Below are 20558 nucleotides of genomic sequence, written 5' to 3'. Positions count from 1 at the left end.
AGGATGACATTTCAGAGTCTGCATATTCCATTAATAATTTTGCTCTTCTCTACTTTCTGGAAACTTTAATGATAAAAAAATACTATATTAAAAGAAAAATCACAAAGGTAGATTTATAATGTTTTGATATAAGATATCTAGACCCCCGAATCTTCTTTCCAGAGGCAAAACACTCTTGAAAACAAAACTTGGAAACAAATTCAACTCTTTCAAAGATCTACAAGCTTCACTTGCAAAATACCGACAGGTGACTGTACTTGATCAGAAAAAACAACCACAACCACCACCATTCCCCGCCCCCAGGCTTTATACCATATTTTGCCCTCTGTTTTTTCTGTCTGTAGGTGTGTAGGCAGGATGTAGATAAGCACTTCTGCTTTTCATGGGCCCTATTCAGCAATATGTCTAAGCTTGTATAAGAAAGTCTAGAGGAAATCATAGTGTACTGTACTCTTTCTTCCAGTCCCCTCAGTAAGCAAGTTATGCCAACTTAGGCTCCCTCCAGATTCCCTCTAAATCACAGGATAAAATTCAAAGGTGGTGGATAATTTTGATCTACAATAACTTAGACACTCTCCTCCCATTTATCTCTTGGAGGTTCTTACAATTACTTTTAATTGCAGTAGCATCTATCGGCCCCATTGTACTAGGCACTGCACAAATATGTGGCAAAAAGACTTGCTGCCCCAGAGAGTTAAAATGTCGGGTTTATGAAAATACGCGCAGTGGGTGCAGAACAGACGAACAGGGTTGGCTGGGGAGGAGAAGCTAACAGTAAAACAAACATACTTTTTCTTTCAGTGTCCTCGGGAGTGTGAGTTGGTGCAACATATACTTCAGTGCGCCAGAAGAAGCTAGCTTAGGTATAAGTAGCACACTAAGGGCGGCTTGTCTTCACAGGGAAATTGACCACAGTAGCTATAGTGGAATAATTATGGTTATTACTGTTTCACATGTTGATAGGCCCTAAGAGAGTTTGAGCATAAGTTATACTTCACCTCTGAATTTGACTTTAAGACATGGCCAGTATTTTTAGTCAAAAATATTGTAAACCATAATATGAATCCCTGGTTTAGTGTTTATAGCCAATATCTGTGAAGTTGGTTAGACAACTTACAAAGTGGCTTTATTAGTAGAGGTGTTGAGAATCCCTAGTTCTCACTGGTAGTTGTGGGTGCTCAGTACCACTGAAAAGTGAAGCCACTTATTGCCTGTGATGGAACCTAAGTTTAAGACACCCAAGTTTTGGCCTGCTATGTGTCCACAATGTGCCTCATTTTGGTTGTTGAAACTAAAACAGGCATCCTACTTAGTGGTCTAGTACCCTTATGGAGAAGTCCTATAGAATCTAATAGTTTAATATTTTTTTAAGTGCTACAGAATTCAATAGAGAATCATAGCAATTCTGTAAGATTATTCAGAAAGCCTCTAAAATTTTTATTGTACTTATCCTAATAAAGAGCATTCAAATATTTCATAGGTCCTACCTAAGACCCTAAGGTTTATGTGAAATGGCCTCATTCATGTCCAAATATAATTTTGCTAAAGCGACTTGCCTGGAACACTTCAAGAACTTTGGTAATGAGAAACAGGTCTCAATTCACCATCCAAGTTTTGTTGTGAGGCTTTCGGTCCCCACTTTAGATTTAAATGAAATCAATTTGAAATAATAGTATTTCATGTCTTTTTATTTATTTTCTATTCTCTGTGTTACCTTTCCCTGTTTGGATCATTTTAATAGCTTCTGCTTTTTATTAAGTGATGGAACTTTCTCAGACTACCTATTTTTAGAAGAAATAAAAGAACTCCAATAGAGCAGAACTTGGTTAAATCACAATAAATCACTCGGCACCTTTAAAAGATGTGTCCCAAGGACTTGAATAAAGGCTATTACGTTTTGGTATTTTATCAAAGGATGCATTAGACTGTACAGTGTACTGTACATATCCATCCACCTGGCATGTTCAAGTCCCCAGTCTTGCAAACATCTTAAGCACATGTGTAACTTTATTCATACGGATAGTTCTATTATGGGACATTTCACATTAATGGCACTACTCACAAAAGGTACAAACATCCATGTATGTTTGGAGGATTGAGCCCTAAAGGTCCAATCCTGAAGCAAGATGCCCAATGAAGCCAATGGGACTTTTGCCTGAGTAAGGAATCTAAGCTAGATTGTGCCTTCACCTTATGTGCCAAGTGGGTGAGTAGAACAGGGCTTAAGCCTCCACTCAGCACCTCCACATGTGGCCAACATAGACCTGTCTATATCATGGCTCCTAGCTGAGTAGGGAAGAAAAGAGCTCCCTTCCCTCCTACAGCTCCTATCACCAGCGAGTGGGCAGGAGGGGAGTGGATCATTGGCTCCTACACACCCGGTCAGTGGAGCTAGTTGGATGCTGTGTCCTATTAAAGGGCTGTGTTGGGTTATTTCTACCCTGAACACAAGAGGGTGAGGAATTGCACCTCAGTGGGGTGTCTCAGGGTTGTGTTTAAAAGGCACAATCTAGCCCTTAGTAAAGTATTCAAGTTTGGGCCCTAAAACAGAGGTGTCATTCTCCATACCTATATATATTTTTATTAATTATTAATTTTTCTTCTACTATTTCATACCATATTATTGCTCAAACATAGGAATTTAGATGCTATATCTGACCCCAACAAGGAAATAATGTGTTTTAACCTATGGTTTCACATTGGCTGATATCCAGTTCCCACCTCTCTCCCCTTTGTTCTCCTCTTCTTTCCCTAATGCTAAGCGATACAGCTCTAGCTCATAACATCTACCTAGAAGAATTTTGCAGATACAGCATATCTGTTTTCTGATAGAGTTACTGCATAATTGATGCATGTCTATTATAACAAAGCAAGAACTAAGAGCTGAATCAGACCACAAAAGTAGGTGCAGTTTTCCATTTCTGCTTCACCAGCAAGCCAGCTACATGGCTCACTCTCCAAAAAAGTATTCAAATTAATTGGAGAAATACAAAACAGAAAAAAATAGGGATGTACTGACCTTTTCATAATAAAAATAAAAACAGAAAACTGCTGCATGTCATTCTGTGCACATTCTTCAGAGTCAAGCATTTGTACTACTGGTACTTCTCCAACCACTGAAATAAATGCACACCTAACATAATATAAAAAAAATGGGCCTAATCTTAACATCAGTGGGATTTTGCCTGAGTAAGGGCAGAATGAACACCAAATCAGGACCTCAGGATTTGTCCCATGCTGTTCAAATGTCAGATATAATGTATTCAATGGATAGCAAAGAATTATAATCAGAAAACCCTGATTTATAATTAGGAGACATCAAACAATTCTTTAAAAGGGGCTGTTTGTACTTTCTGCTTTCATTTGTCTTGTCTCAATCTACAAAAACACACTCTCTCTCTTCTCTTACCACATGTAGAGCCTTTGAATTCTGACCTGCATAAAAGAAAAACAGCAAAGACTGTAGATATTGCATATCAGATGGTACGTTAATTTGCTGTGTCACTTCCAAACATTTTGCTCCCAGCTTTGTTTAGTTTCCCTCTGGAACCTGGAAAGTTGCAGGTTAGTTGTCAAGTTACATTTTCATAACAAAATGTTCTTCTGTTTAAATTTTTAGTCCTTATTACCCATAAGGATCCAAAAGAACTTCGCAAATTGCATATACATAGAATCATACTACTGAAATACAACTCCATCTGGGTTGGAACACCTCTGCGTTGGAACACGTTAGCCATTCTATAGCAGCAGCATATTTAGAAAAATTAGGGAAGAATACGTATTACAACTTCTAAGGAATTATGCATGAAAATGTAGCACACATTATGCATACTTGTCCATGGATCTTTGGCTACCTGAGGGGGAGGGGCTCCCTGGACACCCCTCCCCCAGGTCCCCTTGTCCATTGCTTACCTTCTCTTCTCCCCCAGTTGGCAGCCCTTCTGGAAGCTCTCTGAGGGCAACAACCCATGAGCAGAGGGTTAGCTACTCCACTTCCCTTCCCCTTGCAAGAGAGGAGGATCTGTCTGGAAAGAGGACCAGTTTATCATGCATCCCCTGGATGTTCAGCTCAAAAGGCTTAGTGTCCTATAGTCTATTGCTCCATTGCAGAGTTTACCACCTACCCCTCTTCCTGGGGCACATTGCTATCAGCCAGGGCAGCTTCAGGAGCGGTGTCTCCTCCTCCGAGAGATGTCGCAGGTGTCTCCTCCTCAGCTGATCTACCTCTGTTACCAGAAGCATCTGCTGGGGCAGCCTTTTTCCTGTTCACCATCCCCTTCCTGTGGTAAATTCCCCACTTTTAAGTTCCTCCTCCTCCAGATCAAACAAGCCTTGCAGGTGCATCTCATTAGTGAGGAACAGGACCAGAAGAGCTCATTAATATCCACCATACCCAAGTGAGGGTGTGTCTCTTCACAGTCCCGTTTTTAAAAAAACAATTGGGCCTTTTACACTGAATTGGGTGACTCCACCGAAACATTTAAAAAGGACAGCTCTCATCTTGTTGTAAAATTAATTAATAAACCATTCAAATGCAGTATTAGATCCTAAATAGACTAGGTGAAGTAGATGGGGTGAGATGGAGGATACTGGGAGGATACGGTCATGGTGTCTGGAGTGGCTCATGACTATGAGTGCCAACCTCAGAGCAGACTGTCTAGAAGCAGGGCAGACACCCCAAACCGGTTGTAGGTTCTATAATTAGATTTCACCAACCCAGTAACAAATGTGAACTCCTGAAGCACTATAACAGTCTTACCATGGAGTCACAGACAGTTCCCTTGGGCTCCCAGTCTGTCTTGCCACCCAGGCAAGCTGGACTTAGTGATAAATGGTCACTTACACCAAAGATCACAAAATATTCAGGTTGCTCCCAATCCCAAAGGACCAGTCACTTACCCCAGCTCAATTTGTCTTGCAGATCTCACACCAAAGTCCACACTTGTAGCCAACCCTATAGTAAACTAATTAAGGATTATTAACTAGGCAAAAGAAATGAGAGGGAGTTATTTACAGATTAAAGCAGGCAATGTATGTGTACAAATGAGTTAGTCTGTGGTTCCAAAAGGTGACAGAGATGTAGTAATCTATCCACTGAATGTCTTTCCGGGCTAACCCAGGTTGACCCTGGGGATCTCTACTTTTGTCTCCTAGCTGCAGCCCCATGAGAGTTCAAACAGCAAAGAAATGAAACAAGCTTAATGTCAGCTATCTTTATTTCCCTCTTCCAGAATTCAAACTGAGGGGGATGTGCCCTTCTGCATGTAGCCTGTGTAGGGGCAATTAGTAAACTCTGTATATTGTGATGCTTCACAGTGGCCCACTTAGTCTTGATAATCCTCCTTGATGGGCCGAGGGAACCTCTCCTCCTGTCTGAGTTCAAAGCAGGCATTTTCACAATTATAAAGCAAAACTTTCATATTACCTTATAGCAGGGGTTCCCAAACCTGGTTCACGGCTTGTTCAGGGTAAGCCCCTGGCGGGCCGCGAGATGCTTTGTTTACCTGAGTGTCCACAGGTACAACCACTCGCAGCTTCCAGTGGCCCTGGTTCGCCATTCCCAGCCAATGGGAGCTGCGGTAAGATGCATAGAACATTTCTTGGGGTCATGTTCCTTAGCTTCATATTGAAAACTGGAGAAAAAAATACTCCCCAGACACGAATGATTTTAAAAGGGCTGGGACATTTTTTTTTTTAAAGAAAAGCTTGCAGACAGTACAAAGAAACAAAAAAACAAACCACAAGTGCCAGGACCTGGTCCAGCAAAGTAACATGAAGCATGTATAACATTAAACATATAAGTTGGCCCATTGACTTCAGTGAAATTAATCACATGCTTAAAGTTTTAAACATGTTTAAATTCTTTGTTAGTTTGAGGCCCTATGGCCAGATTTTCAAAGGTATTTAGGAGCCTAAATGATACATACAGGTGCTTTTGAGAAATTCCAAATAGAATTAGAACAAAATAATGCTTCCAAGACCAGTAAGGGAGACTAGATACAGTAACTTTAACTGTTTGTCTTTACATGCATATAGACCTCTCCACTGTCTTGTATGTCTCCTGTCCTCCATACACACGTATGCATTTGCAGTATTAGGATTGTACAATGTCTCTCTTACATCTTCTCTGCTTTGTTGCTTATTTAATAAAATCTAAACACATTAATAAGAAGTATGGGAATATGGAGAAATGAGGTTCACAATTTCTGAAAAGGTTTACAATGTTTAATGAGTAACAAGATAACATAGTAAAGGTTGATATGTCATTCACTATGATTGTTTCCATCTCTTTCACACTAGTACTGTATGTGATTGGAAGCATTATGATTAAGCTGGTGCAAAATTTTAAGGTTTTAGTCCCCAGTTATTTGCACATATTTGCTCCCTGGATTTTACTTTGAGTTTCAGGTTTGAAAGAACTCAAAAAGTCAAAGTTAAACTCATTAACTTCACATAGAACCACACAAAACTATGAATTTTACCATACATTAGCCAAGGATAGTTCAGACTGGACAGAGGCTCACTCTTAAAGTTTGTAAACTCTAGCTAGCCTGGCCTCTGCTTTGAATTTGTAATGGAGCCCAAAAATCAGGTGAGTCTCATGAGTTAAGTTTAGATTTTGAACAGGTTTACATGTGACCCGGTGTGAAGCAGATTTATAGAGGGATCCCAGCCCAAATTCTAGCTGTGCACTTATTATTTGTACATGTAATTTTCAACTATATCTCTGACATGGGCAAATAGCCTTCACAAAATCCATTTGAACTGAATTGGTGCACATAATGGATTTTTCACATGGAAATTTGCATATGCACATGATAATTTAAAAAAAAAATGTGCCAGCAAATAAATCAAATTTTGAAGATTTGATCCATATGCTTGAAAGCTGCAATGACAATATATGTCTGAAAATGTGAAAGCTTCCCAGTCTTCCCCCATTTCCCAACCAAACAACAATTTTTAAACAGAACATCAGATAATCTTGGGAGAAAATAACCCAAGTTGCATGTACTATAGTTTGTCACTGCAGACAAGCCTTTTGCTTTAAATATGTTCCTCTACATTTGTAGTGTATTTATCTTTACAGTAATTACAGTATCTCTCCTGATTCAGCCTGGTGTTACAGAGGTAATTCATTTGTTTTTCCATTTTCATTCTTGTAATTTACTGCCTCTAAAACATTTTTTAGGAGTAGAGAAATTGTTAAGTGTTGAAACTTAATAAAGCGTATATTTTCTTGTACTAAAATGTTTTATGGAAAGACAAGAATAAAAAAAGGTTTGTTATTTATAAAGAACAGTGTATTTGCACAATTTGTATACAAATATGTAAGAAGAAAATAATTGTGTTGTTTTAATTCATTGATGTTCTACTAAGGTTGCTTGTTTCATTGTTTTCCCTCAACCTATTAGCGTTGCATCAAATTAATAGTGGTTGATTACAGATTGTCAACTCTGGCTCTTGCTGACCACCACACACTAGGCCCATGGAAGTTCGATAGCTGTCCTTTCACCTTTGGTACTGATCTAGTTGAACTTTGTGTTTGCTACCACAGAGGTAGCTCCATGATGTTGTTCCTGCTGGTGCTGCATTGCTCCGATTTCCTCTCTCAGTTCTCCTTACTGAAGCAAAATTAGATGACTTAGGCGATGTCTACACTACAGACCTTACAGCGGCACAGCAGCGCTGGTGTAAGGTCTCCTGTGCAGCCACTCTGTGCCAGCGGAAGAGAGCTCTCCTGCCGGCGTAATTAAACCACCCCCAACGAGCAGCGGTAGCTATGTCAGCGGGAGATTCTCTCCCGCCAACACAGTGCTGTCCACACTGGTGCTTTTGTTGGTGAGATGTGCTTTAAATTATGGCTGAGGAAAGAGAGAGGAAGTCAGATTTAATCAGAGTAATGAAACCAGTCTGCTCAAGCAAACAATCAGCAGCATATCACTAGTCCTTTTAAGAGGCAGAAGGATCTGAATTGTTTTATAATTACTTCACAGCAGTAATAGCCTTACACCATAAGTAGTCCTAGTGACTTCAGTGAGACTAATAATGGTAAGACATACTATTAAATACACATAAGGGCTGATCTTTGTGTCCTTTTTAATATAACGCCCCCCTCTCTCCCTCCCCACACACAAAATCACCACATGCATTTGTCAATGCCCTAAAAGTAATTACCATTCTGATTCTTAGGCTTGATTTTGATATCACTTACATTAGTGTAACTCTACGGACGTCAATGGACTTACTCCTGTGTTACACCAACAGGTGGAAGATCAAAATCAGGCCACAAATTTGCTGAAACTCCTATATTTGTAAAAGCTTGGGTTATGCAATCATTTTAACTAAGTCAAGTTTCTGAACTCTATGTAGTCTGAAATGAATCACAAAGAGACCATAATTTGAAGCAAAATAAGCAAACACAGTGATTATAGACTTCCAAGTTTGTGGGAAACTAGAAAGCTTCATTTGGCCATCACAAACTGAGCATCAGAAGGAAAGTTACTTCAATTTCTATTTCAGTCATCATACTGCTGTTTGTTCAGTGTCCTTATCAAATTTGGGGCATTACAAATGCAGAGATAGTTATTGCAATTTGCCCAGGAGGTGGGAAAAAAGGGAGAACGAGTGTAACATTACAATTTAATCTTAGAGTGATTCACATGGTCAAAGGCTGTACATTTAAAAATTACTTCTTTTTGGACTTGCTGTGGAAGGACCTTTTTATAGTTTCAGAAAGCAGTTGCCATTTGCAAGGGTGGGATATGCTTTTCAGTTACTCAGTAATCTTTGTTCTGTACATTTTCCTTTCTGCGAGCTAACAAACAGGCAAGTACATTGTGAAGTACATTACACAATTTGTTTTTCTGCTTGCCTGCATAGATGTAAGTTAATTCATACCCTTCCTTCTCCTCCTCTAAAGAAATGTCGGACCTTGCCAGCCACTTGGGGCTATTGCTACCTCCTTCCCAATCACAGAGGGCTGGTCTACACTGGGGGGGGGGAATCGATCTAAGATACACAACTTCAGCTATGTGAATAGCGTAGCTGAAGTCAAAGTATCTTAGATCGATTTACCTGTCGTCCTCATGGCGCGGAATCTATGTCCGCGGCTCCCCCTGTCGACTCTACTACCGCCGTTCGCACTGGTGGAGTTCCGGAGTCGACGGGAGCATTTTCGGGGATCGATATATCGCGTCTAGATGAGACACGATATAATCGATCCCCGAGAAATTGATCGCTACCCGCCGTATCGGCGGGTAGTCTAGACATACCCAGAGTATTGCATACATACTACTGACTGATTGCAGTATACAAAGAGTTATCTGATCACACAATATTAGTTTCAATCACCATTCTTTTAATCATTACAGCAGAGTGATACTTTTGTAACCATGTACAAAAATATTGAGTGACTCTACAAACAACTCCCATGTGCAAATACTCTGAATTTCAGCTTTTCTTGATGTGACTTTCCACAGAGTACAGACTTGGTCAATTGTTGCCTATATTTAGCCATCTTAATCTTGTTTTATGTTCAATTTTATTATAAAAACTACCCACTACAGCTATGACACAGTGTTATTTCCCAACAAACCCACACACAGGTATTTGCAACTATTCCTTTGAGAATCTCTTCCATCCAAACAACTCAAATCTTTTCCCCTTCCTCCTAACATTTTGCTACACCATTTCTCCTTGTGACGTTGCACTCCATAAGATTTTATGAAAATATGCTAATGAGTGTGAATATAATGTAACTGTAATATGCTTCATGCAAAAGGTCTCTTGTAAGATATCATTACAAAGCTTATAATCTACTGAGTGTGGTCATCCTATTTGTATAAATGTATCATTCTTGTATCTGAAACTAGAAATATGAAATATAACTCTGAGGTCCTATTGTAATTATGCAAAGTGTGGGCCATTAATGGTGGTTTGGAATCTTGATGGCTCCCATTGACTAGGACAATTGGTTGTAAATGGCTCTGTTTACTTGCAAGCCTTTCTGTGAGTCAGGCCAGGAAGAATGGAGGCTTGGGGTCTCACAGGACATGTGACCATGTCACCTGGTACTGGAATCCATCTTAAACCTGGTGCTTTTTCATTTAGAACAGGGGTCTCAAACACGTGGCCCACAGGGCTATTTCCTGCTGCCCGCCAAGAGAGAAACATCTCCCAGAATACCCAAGAGCCCAGGGTTAGGACACTCACCCTGCATCTCCCACATCCCAGGTATCAGGCAGGGCAGGGTCTTAAGTCTGGATCTCCCAGTTCCAGGTGAGTGGCCCTGACCACTATTCTGGGGGTGGACGGATGTTTGCCTCATTGACCAGAAATTCTATCCTGGACCTTAGAAACCTTCCCAGTGAAAATTTAGTCAAAATTGATACAGTTCCACAAAATCAGACTTTTCTGACAAAAACATTAGCCCACGCATGAAACCAGGTGTTGCCCTGCCTATGTCACCTGTGGGGCCCGATCTGTTAGGCATGCTCTGGGTATGCCTAACTCCATACAAAACAACCAGGAAGTCGGGGGGAGAAGAGGCTTTCCTCATAACCGTTAACCCAGTGGTTAGGAAACTCACCTGGGTGGTGGGACATCCTGGTTCAATTCCTTCCTCTGCCTGTTGAAAAGGGATTTAAACAGAGGTCTCCCACCACTCTGGTGAGTGCCCTAGCCACTGAGCTATGGCAGCCTTCACTTAGGTGTCTAAAAGCTCCATGAGAGGCAGGCTTAGGACACACACCCATCATCAACATCTATTGCAGGGGTTGGCAACCTTTCAGAAGTGGTGTGCCGAGTCTTCATTTATTCACTCTAATTTAAGGTTTCGCATGCCGGTAATACATTTTAACGTTTTTAGAAGGTCTCTTTCTATAAGTCTATAATATATAACTAAACTATTGTTGTATGTAAAGTAAATAAGGTTTTTAAAATGTTTAAGAAGCTTCATTTAAAGTTAAATTAAAATGCAGAGCCCCCCAAACCGGTGGCCAGGACCCAGGCAGTGTGAGTGCCACTGAAAATCAGCTCGTGTGCTGAAGACGGCACGCGTGCCGTAGGTTGCCTACCCCTGATCTATTGGATAGTTTAGGCAGCTTCCAGACTAGGGTGCTGGCTTTTGTGCAGCCCTTTCTCTGGTGCCTCTCTATCCCATCCACTCATTGTATAGGAGCCTATGTGCCTAGCCCAGGGTCTGTGAATTCCAGAGATTTTCAAAGCATCTACAAAGTAAGTGTTGCAACACCTAGGTCCCTTTGTAGATCTAGGCCTTAATAGCTGCAAAAAAATATTGTCTATGAAGCTTGTTGTGCTTGTTGTGTGGGATTGTGATTAGCTGACTTATGTACATGTATACCCATGTCCTCTAGAGAGACTGCTACTTACTAGTTGAGTTAGGTAAGATCCTCCTGTAGCTCTGTGATAGATACCAGTACTTTGGGAGCTGAAGGTTTCAAGTTTTGAATCTTGTGGTTGTTCTAACTATAGCTGCCGCACAGCACTGTAATCCTACAATACAGTCATACAACAAAGTATCATACAAATGGCAGCTTAAAACAAATATCCAATAGCAAGTACAATTGTAAACTAAAACCCATAATAAACCTCTTCAGCCTGAACCCATTCCCTGCCTAAAAAACGGGGGGGGGGGGGGGGGACGAGAGCATTTGTACCCTGCTTGGAAGGCAATGTACAGCAGTGGTTTTCAACCTTTTTTCATTTGAGGAACCCTAAAAAATTTCCAATGGAGATGCAGACCCCTTTGGAAATTCAACCTGTGGTCCACAGACCCCTACCATAGAAGTCTTAGACTGAAAACTGACTGAACAAAATTCAACTATAAATGTTGCCCATGCTCAGCATGGCATTTGATGCAGCATGAGAAAGTTTGCTAAACTATGGGCTTCTATGCTAATAACACTTCTGAGTTTTGACCTATAGGCGGGGGTATTCATACTTTTGATTGATCAGAAAAAACAGCATGCCTATTCTGGGATCTGAAACTTTATTTTCATAGTCACCTTTGCAGAACCCTTAGACATAGTCTGCGGACCCCCAGGAGTCCATGGACCACAGATTGCCAAATACTGTACATCGGTGGCTTTCAAACAGACACTTATTTGTATGAGACCACGAGAAGTTCTAACAAAGAACAATTTTATTGCTATAATGAGCTTGTTGGAAAAGTTTAATTTAAAAATATAACAAAATATAATCCTACCTTTTAATTAGTGATATTTAGAGGTGACAGCCGTGTTAGCAAAAATCTAAATCTAAATAAAGCGACACAAGCTGCATCAGGGTCAGCATTACCATATGGGATCCAGCAGGTTCTGCTGCTTTTACCTCTGTTAAATCCTGATATTTAAAGGAGAAGAATTACCAGTTGAGGATAATTAACCATGGGAAAAGTTTACCAAGAATTGTGGTGGATTCTCCATCACTGGAAGATTTTAAATCTAGATTGGATGCTTTTCTAAAAGACATGCTCTAGTTCAGTCAACAATTAATTTGGGAAGTCCTATGCTCTGTGTTAATGAAGTCACCAAGATTTTTGCCTGAATAATAATGAAGAAATGATGGGTCAACCAACTTCTGCTGGTGAGAGAGAGAGAGAGACACACACACACTTTCTAGCTTACCCAGAGCTCTTCTTCAGGTCTGGGAATTTTACTCAGAGTGTCACAGTTAAATACAGCAAAGAATCCTGTGGCACCTTATAGACTAACAGACGTTTTGCAGCATGAGCTTTCGTGGGTGAATACCCACTTCTTCGGATGCAAGCAGTTAAATACAAGATTGTTTAGCATAAGTAGTTAACACATATTTCAAGGGACCATTCAACTTAAAGTGGACTGTTAACACCCCACCAATTATAGGGAGGAAAAGATGGGGGGAGCAGCTGGGAGGGAGGTTTATTAGTGGGTTACAGATTGTTGTAATAAGCCATAAATCCCATGTCTCTATTCAATCCATGATTTTTAAAGTCTAGCAAAGTTATGAATTTAAGCTCCCAAGCTCATCTTTTTAAAGTGTTGTGCAAGGTTCCTTTGAGGATAAAGACCGATAGCTCAGTGATCACTTTGTGAAAAGTGTTCACCCACAGGTGATATGGTGTTTTTGTCTTTTATCGGTTTCCTGTGTGAAAACAATGAGGAGTTCTTGTGGCACCTTGGAGACTAACAAATTTATTTAGGCATAAGCTTTCATGGGCTATAACCTACTTCATCAGATGCATGGAGTGAAAAATTTAGTAGGCAGGTATAAATATACAGCACATGAAAAGATGAGAGTTGCCTTACCAAATCTGGGGTGAGTGCTAATAAGGCCAATTCAATTAGGGTGGCTGTGGCCCATTCCCAACAGTTGACAAGAAGGGGTGAGTATTAACAGAGGGGAAATTATTTTTTGTACTGACTCAGCCACTTCCAGTCTTTTTTCAAGCCTAATTTGATGATGTCAAGTTTGCAAATTAATACCAGGTCTGCAGTTTCTTGTTGAAGTCTGTTTTTGACGTTTTTTGTTGAAGAATGGCCACTTTAAAGTCTGTTATTGAGTGTCCAGGGAGATTGAAGTGCTCTCCTACTGGTTTTTGAATGTTACAATTCTTGATGTCTGATTTGTGTCCATTTATTCTTTTGCTTAGAGACTGTCTGGTTTGGCCAACGTACATGGCAGAGGGGCATTGCTGGCACATGATGGCATATATCACATTGGTAGATGTGCAAGTGAACAAGCCCCTGATAGTGTGGTTAGGTCCTATAATGATGTCCCTTGAATAGATATGTGGACAGAGTTGGCAACGGGGTTCATTGCAGGGATTGGTTCCTGGGTTAGAGTTTCTGTTGTATGGTGTGTGATTGCTGGTGAGTATTTGCTTCAGGTTGGGGGGCTGTCTAGCTGTAAGTAAGGACTGGCTTGTCTCCTAAGGTCTGTGAGAGTGAGGGATCATCCTTCAGGATAGGTTGTAGATCTTTGATGATGCGCTGGAGAGGTTTTAGTTGCGGGCTGTAGGTGATGGCTAGTGGCGTTCTGTTACTTTCTTTGTTGGGACTGTCCTGGAGTAGGTGACTTCTGGGTACCCTTCTGTCTCTGTCAATTTGTTTCTTCACTTCCTCAAGTACATACGGTAGTTTTAAGAATGCTTGATAGAGGTCCTGTAGGTGTTTGTCTCTGTCTAAGGGATTGGAGGAAATGTGGTTGTATCTTAGGGCTTGGGTGTAGCCAATTGGCCTCGTTAGCACTGACCCCCCACTCGGTAAGGCAACTCCCATCTTTTCATGTGCTGTATATTTATACCTGCCTACTGAATTTTTCACTCCATGCATCTGATGAAGTGGGTTATAGCCCACGAAAGCTTATGCCCAAATAAATTTGTTAGTCCTTGTGGCACCTTAGAGACTAACTTTTTTTTTTTTTTTTTTTTTTTTGCTAATACAGACTAACAAGGCTACCCCTCTGAAACCTGTTTCCTGTATGAGTTCATTTGAGAGCATAGTGATTGTCTGGTTTCACCCACAGAATTGCTATTGAAACATTTAGTGCACTGCATGAAGCATACCATATATTTTGATAGGCATATGTAGGATCCATATACCGTGAAAGGTGTGTTGTGGGGCTGTTGATCATCGTAGCAGTGGAGATATGTCTGCAGGATTTGCATCTGTTGGCAGTGTCAATCTATAACCGACTAACAACCCGTCACCCAATTCCTTCCTCCCACACCCGTTTCCTCCCTTTGACTGAAGGGGTGTTAACAGGCACTTAAGTTTCCTAAACCTGAGAAAGAGCTCTATGTAACCTTGAAAGCTTGTCTTTCTCATGAGTCGCTCCAATAAGAGATATTACCTCACCCATCTTATCTCTCTAATATCTTGGTACCATCACAGCTACAACAACACTGCATAAATGAAGAAATGGAACAGTTATGGTACTTGATCCTATTACAAAGTAAAAAAACTTTGGGATTTTTTTTTTAAGTTATATATTTATTTAAGATATGGTGCTTAAAGAATATCACTCTTGCACATGCATGTATTATGTTCATTGGAAATAAAAGTGCATAACTAACTAGTTTCCATTATTCCAAATCCAGTTCCATGTAGCAGACAGAAAAATTCTGAGACCATCCATACATAGGAGTTGATCCTTAGAAATGAACAACATTAGTACTCTCTGTGATGGGTTGGACCCCCTTCTGGGATGGCACTTGATGTACTGGGATTTCACTGAGTCTCTCCTGCTCCACTGGCCTGGGTTCCCAGTCTCCATTTTGCTGAATTACGCTCTCCGGCCTCTTGCAGCGCGCGCGCACACACACACGTAAGGTCACACCCAGCTGCAGCCACAGACTGAAGTCAGCTCTGTGTGAGAGGACTCCCCCAGCACTCATGTGCACACCTCTTTTGGGAGATAAACCCAAAATAATACTGTCTTGTACTGTATAGAAAAATCTGCACAGCACAAACTCATAAAAATCCACCCTCTTCCTCAATGTGAAGAGAGACATGCATGACTTCTTGCCCCCCTCCCGTTAGAAATTACATAAACTTGGTTTAATAATAAACAAAATAAGTTTATTAACTACAAAAGGTAGATTTTAAGTGGTTAAAGAGATAGCAAACCGAACAAAGCAGATTACCTTAGTAAATAAACAAAAGCCGCAAATTGAACGTAACAGTATATGGGTAGGATACAAATTAGCAAATTCTCACCCTGAGTGATAAACAAGCTGGCAGCTTCTTAAGGCACAAGTTGCCTTGGCTTTCCCAGGTTTTCTTACACAGGCTAAAAATCCTTCCAGCCTGAGACCATCACTTCTCACAGTTCAGTCTTTGTTCCTCAGGTGTTTTCAGGTATGTTGTCCGCGGTTCAACCCACAGAATTAGGGGGCCATTTCTGGCATTCTTGTTTATTTCACAGTTGTTGGTGTGACCCAGGAGCAGTCGAACCGTGGATGAAGCTGAGTTTAAGCTGTTATGCAGGCGCCCCCTGGGCTTCTCCATCAGCCAGTCCTGCTCCTGCCTGCCGCAAGCTGGAGAGGAGCCACAGCTGCTGCTGAGTGCGAGGCAGGGGTGAAGCGCCAAGCCCAGCCGCCTTCCACAGCCTGGCCGGAGGAGGAGGGAGGAGAGAAATGTGACAAAGTGAGTTTTCACTTTTCAGGCTTTTATTAGCTGAGTTTAAGCTTTTATGCAGCCCAAAGAGGTGAAAGTAAGCTAGTACTGAATGCTTCAGTCATTATTACCAGTATGCCACTGCACTTTTATTTATTTATTTATTTATTTATTTATTTTTTACACACTGATACACCGTACTGGCTTACTTTCACCCTTGCCTTGGTCAAACAGTTCCCATTGTGTAGAGCTTTCTCTGAGAGGTTTCTGTTGCACACAGTCCCTGGGGAATCCTTATGCTTGTGTGCATTTCTTCAACAAGCCACTAATATTGTTTGGCCTCATCCAACACAGCACATTTGAAATACAGAGACATGGTCAATATTCCCAGCTTCAGATACAGAAATAATACATGCATACAAATTGGATAAACACATTTCGTAAATCATAACCTTTCCAGTGATATCCTATAAGACCCATCTTGCATAAAGTATATCTCAGTTATGTCATATTCATATCATAACCATATTTGTATTAAGAATAGGGGGTGTAACGTCACACTCTCACCTCCCATTACTTTTCAACAGGAGTTGAGGGCACACAGGACCTTACTGGATCAGGCTATATAATATAAATACATATCCTTCCAGGAATACCCTGGACTTGCACTCTGATTCTCAGCAGATTTTGGAACCATTTCTAATGCAAATGAATCACTTTACAAATCCCTGGGAGCTGCTAAGCATATAGAAAAAGTTAGCTTTATTTTCAAGAAAAATGTGTTACACAAGTCGCGTTTCATAGCTTAAGAATAGATCCACAGGACAACAGATGAGGTTTAAAGAGGAAAAAATGTCTATGCTGAACCAACTAGGTGCAGCTATCTTACTAATATCTTCCAGTGAAATCTACTGAGAATTTCCCTGGCCTACAATCCCCTTCTGTATTGAAAATAATTAAGAAAGAGAGGCCTCATAATTGTCCAAACATTTTTATAGGGTCCATCAAGTGAATACTGAGTATAACTGGCTCCCGCCACCCTTCTATACTGCATCAAACATGAGATACCTGCTTCACTTGCAAGCCCCTTCACAGTCAGTCAATCTCCACACTACCTATCATGTCTCATTCACTATCCAGAGGTAGACTCTGACTCACAATGCCAGCCTATATCCTCACTTGTAACATTTTCAAACAAGCCTCTTTGTGCTTTCTCCTCGGCTGCCCCTCACTTTTGGAGAAGCTCCCCATAAACATCCACAAAACTACTTCATTATCTTCCTTCAAAGCTCTTCTTAAAACTCGCTCTGCCACGATGCCAGAAACACTTGACAATGGTTAGGCTGCTGCTATGCTGACACCATGGCCTATCACACTGACTAATATTGTCTCATTGCTTACTTGTACTCCCCTGTCTGCATCTGTCTGTTGCCTTTTGTCTTATACTTAGATTGTAGGTTCTTTGGTGCAGATACCCTTTTGTTTCTTCTCTGTTTGTACAGCACCTAGCACAAGGAGGTCGTGGTCCACAACGAGGGCCCCTCAGTGCTACAGTACACATATTAGTGTCTTTTATTGTTGGGTTTGATAATTTATTTATTCTAAACATTAATTACTTTCTTTAGAGGATATAATGTAGCTGGAACTAATTCATCCTTGCTACAATGCTATTGACTTAAATGGAATTATACCAGGGATGAGTTTGTCCCATTTTTCCTAATGTCCCCTTAAATCACAACATGGATGCACTAGCTAAGTCACAGGTTGTTGTGTCTTTTGCTCTTACACCATAAACCAGATATGCAAACACAGGCCTCCTCCCTAGTGCAGATCCCTTCTCCAGACTTTGAAACTGCTTCCTTCCCAGTGTAGCCTCTTCCACCCTCTTGTCCAGTACAGTTTTAATTCACCTCAAGCCTAATCAAAGCCCATTGAAGTTAATGGAAAGATTCCCATTGACTTAAGCAGGCTTTGGCTCAGGACCTTAGTTTTTCCCCAACTACTCTTCTCCCAATGCAATCATACACCACACCTCATTCCTTTCCTAACGCCTGGTCTACACTGGGAAATTAGGTCAGGATAACTATGTCGCGCAGCGGTGTGAAAATTCCACATCCTTCAGCGATGCAGTTAAACCAACCTAACCGCTGATGTGGACAGTACTAGGTCGATGGGAGAATTCTCCCATTGACATAGCGACCACCTCTTGGGGAGGTGGAGTACCTACACCAATAGGAGAAGCTCTCCCATCGGGATAGGTAGTATCTTCACTGAAGCACTACAACAGTGCAGCTTATGGCTTTGTTGTCAGCAGCCACCCAGCATTTTGAGGGAGCAGAAGAGCCCCAGCCAGACAAAAACAAAAACACACACAGGCCTTTTTACTGGGCAGGTTAGGATGCTTTCAGCATCCCAATCATAAGAGGTATGACAAGAAACAGGAGTAGGAAAGGGTGTAAAAGAAAATTCAGAGGGTTAAAACCCAAATCCCCAAACACAGCTCTTTCAGTCTCAAGGTAAAGTAGGAAAGAAAACTTCGGTCTATTATACTTTTGTTTTCTCCTGTAGGAGACAGTCAGGACTGCAGTGATTGGCGATACTATATCAATTTAGCTAAGACTGAAACATCTTGGATGTCAGGATCCACCTGAGACACCAAGCATGTTTTTAGCTTTAGCCTCTGTGCACCTGTTCTTATACTTGACATTAATCTTAGGGAGTATTAGAGCATATAACATCTGTCCTCTCTCCAGTATCATGTTTGTATTAGTAAGCCCCAGGGCCATGCAATGTATGTAGCCACTGAATTTCCTATAATAGCAAGTACACTTGCAAGGGATTGCATTGAAGACATTTAACCTCTCAAGGCTGAGAGCAGCTGGGGAGGAAGAGAAAGAGCATTTGAAAGTTAAGGAACCGTTTAAATAATTTACAGAAAAATATGCATACTTCTCTGTATGGAAGGAATGCAGGAGTTTCAGCCAAGTTTTTCCATTAATAATGCTTAGAATGGTGTCTGGCCTGATACCCTGTATGAGAATCACAAAAACACCTTCCAAGAATGTGTATTCAATAGTCCAAATTAACAATAGTCAGAATATGCTGCCAAGCACAATGGCCCCAAGAGAAATGAAAATAATTCTTCTTCAGAATATACATTCTAAGTGCTTTCTTCTAGAAGTATCCATTTATGTTCCTAAATATATTCCAGTACAATTATGGTTATGAAACTCTTTAGAAACCCGTTGTTATTGCTGTAGCAGCAACAAAGAAGTGTTTAACCAATTAGCAACATGGCATATACATATGCAGCAAGCACTTGATCCTTAAAAAGCCCTGAAACAGCTTCATCCTTGCAAACTATTTTATAACAATGCTGAATTTTTAAACTAAAAGGAGTGATAAATAATCTGTTTTAAACATAAGGTCAGTTCTGGGCTGACCATTACTAGGTTCTAAACCATCCTTCATATTGTCAATACGCAGAAAACTTAGTTCTGCTAGACAGTCTAGTCTGTGCCACTGTTTGGCAATTCAGTGCAGGACTATCCACCTCAAAGATCTGTTGGTTGTGTTCCAGTTCTCTATATTCCATTCTAAGGTGATAGTTGAACAGAAGATCCCCAGTTTCTTAAATTCATGATTAGGGTACTAGAAATCTGTGTGTATTTTCTTGAGCACACATATACTTATTGTCTTATAGAAGCAGTAAAAGGGCCTGTTATGCTTGACACTGCACCAACATGAAATGAAAAGACAGTCCCTGCCCCCAAATAATTTACATTGTAGGCTGATAAGGCACAACAGGTCTTAAAATTTCACAGCTTTCCACCTGCCTGTCCATGGTTATCTGCCAGTGTCAGGGATTTTTTGGCATCATGGCAGAGGAGAGCCTTAAGGAGGGATTTGAGGGAGGCTATGGTTGTGCTTTACAGATTTTTTGAGGATGTTATTCCCATGTGTAGAGGCCAGCATATAAGAGGATGAAGATGTATCTTGTAGTCATCATTACTTGATTCCATTTGTATAAAGAATAAGAATTACAAAAAATCATTATCGTTGAATTGGAAGGCTTTCTTTGTGGGATGGTGCAGAAAGACAGACTTTTGGATAACAGGAAATAATTAGCAACATGTTTGAATGGTGGTATTAAGGAAGCAGCTTCCTTTTCTGCAAGAGGTAAGACAGAAATCTGTTCATGCCACAGTTTGCCTTCTGTTTTTTGAATATGCACTGCCTTACAATTATGGGCACAATCCTGCTCCCAAGTATATCAAAGTAGTCTTTAAAGAATAACTGAAAAAATGCAATAAGGATCTGAGAAGGAAGAACAGCAGTATTATAGACTTTGCAGCTGATTACTACTGTTGATGAAATTTATAAATTGTATGCAGCACAAACCTATGTGAGATGTGCATTTTCCTTAACAGTATAAAATGA

The 20558-nt window shown here is 40.7% G+C and overlaps 1 protein-coding gene and 1 long non-coding RNA gene across 3 annotated transcripts in view; one reads left to right on the top strand and one right to left on the bottom strand.

Moving 5' to 3' along the window:
• LOC120408049 overlaps nucleotides 1-20558 on the top strand; it is a 158086-nt gene that overhangs the window by 83758 nt on the left and 53770 nt on the right. For both annotated transcript variants that reach the window (XR_005600384.1, XR_005600385.1), the window contains exon 3: nucleotides 15928-16148. This is a non-coding gene — a long non-coding RNA (uncharacterized LOC120408049). The remainder of the gene's footprint in view (nucleotides 1-15927; nucleotides 16149-20558) is intronic.
• The window catches only part of KCNN2 (potassium calcium-activated channel subfamily N member 2), a 238911-nt gene that overhangs the window by 196377 nt on the left and 21976 nt on the right, over nucleotides 1-20558 (bottom strand). The window lies entirely within an intron of this gene.

This window comes from Mauremys reevesii, linkage group 6, assembly GCF_016161935.1.
Source record: "Mauremys reevesii isolate NIE-2019 linkage group 6, ASM1616193v1, whole genome shotgun sequence".
Lineage (NCBI taxonomy): Eukaryota > Metazoa > Chordata > Testudines > Geoemydidae > Mauremys > Mauremys reevesii.
Note: the sequence above shows the minus strand (reverse complement) of the source record. Positions and strands in the feature narration are given on the sequence as shown.